General features: G+C 43.4%; 1 protein-coding gene across 6 annotated transcripts in view; it reads right to left on the reverse strand.

Annotated features, from left to right (window-relative positions):
• The window catches only part of CDKAL1 (CDK5 regulatory subunit associated protein 1 like 1), a 717,953-nt gene that overhangs the window by 154,044 nt on the left and 562,619 nt on the right, over positions 1–1,290 (reverse strand). The window lies entirely within an intron of this gene.

A 1,290-nucleotide genomic window follows, 5' to 3' on the forward strand; every position in this document is an offset into this window, starting at 1 on the left:
CCCGTCTCTACTAAAAGTACAAAAAATTAGCTGGGCATGGTGGCGCGTGCCTGTAATCCCAGCTACTCAGGAGGCTGAGGCAGGAGAATTGCCTAAACCCAGGAGGCGGAGGTTGCGGTGAGCCGAGATCGCACCATTGCACTCCAGCCTGGGTAACAAGGGCGAAACTCTGTCTCAAAAAAAAAAAAAAAAAAGATCTTACTTGTGGCAGTAAAAACAGAGTTCTCACTGGTGACACCCTCTGCTGTGGTACTTCCCTGATCCTTCTGTGCAGGTCCCTGGGAGGAGAGGTACTGCATCAGCCCACACCCATGTACCCTGCTTACACTGCTGGAGAGCACTTCTGTCTTAGAAACAGTCTTTTCTTTCATGAGATCTTGACAAGATGTGCTTCCATTTACTTCAAATTAGTCATGTGTTAGATTCTCTATTTCGGGTTCAAGACGGTAGACAGCCCAAGGGTATCACTAGCAAACTTCCCTCTATACAGCTGAGCCTCAACAACAATTTTTGTTATTTTCACATGCTTCTAAGTTTCAAACGTTATCACCCCCTTTTCCTTTAGTTTTTTAGTGTCAGAGTGGGTAAAAGGGAAGTGCTCAATTTAAGAAGGATTGAAAGAAAAAGAAAAAAGAATGATTCAATCAAAGCTCCAGCTTCAATGTTCCCAAATCGAGTTTTCTACATGGTTCAAACACATGCATGCGCACACTCACGTGTGTGCACGTGCGCTCTCTCTCTCTCTCTCTCTCTCTGATAAGTTTGTCTTATGGTGCTTAGAACAATAAAAACACAAAGATAAAGAGGTCACAAGAAAACAGCCAATCCTGTAACTGGTAGAGTAGCAACAGCTTGGGGAAAGATAAAATCAAGTGGGGGAAGAGATGGAAAGAGGGCTGGAGGGCTGGTGTTTCTACTTCAGAGTAAAAGAGGCCTGGTCCAGGGAGTGATCTCAGGACCATTAGAAAAGATAACGTCATCGGCACTAGCTGAAGCCACAGGCAGAATCAATGCATATTGCCTTAAATTTTAAGCAACGTTCAAGGGTCCTTGTAAAATGTTCTTGCCTACCAATATTTGATCTGCGAAGTCTGGAGTCAAGGACAACCCAATAGAGGGAACCTCTGTAGCCTGAGTTAATGTTTTCTATAGAACACAGAATCATATGCTGACATGCAACTCAGTCCAGGACTTGGAATGATTAAGTCCCAAAGAATGTGTATCTAAGTTTGCAGGAACAAGTCAAAGAGATTCTTTACATCCATTTACTAGTTTCCAATTCTGTCTCTT

The sequence above is a fragment of the Cebus imitator genome, unplaced genomic scaffold (assembly GCF_001604975.1).
Source record: "Cebus imitator isolate Cc_AM_T3 unplaced genomic scaffold, Cebus_imitator-1.0 Scaffold165, whole genome shotgun sequence".
NCBI lineage: Eukaryota > Metazoa > Chordata > Mammalia > Primates > Cebidae > Cebus > Cebus imitator.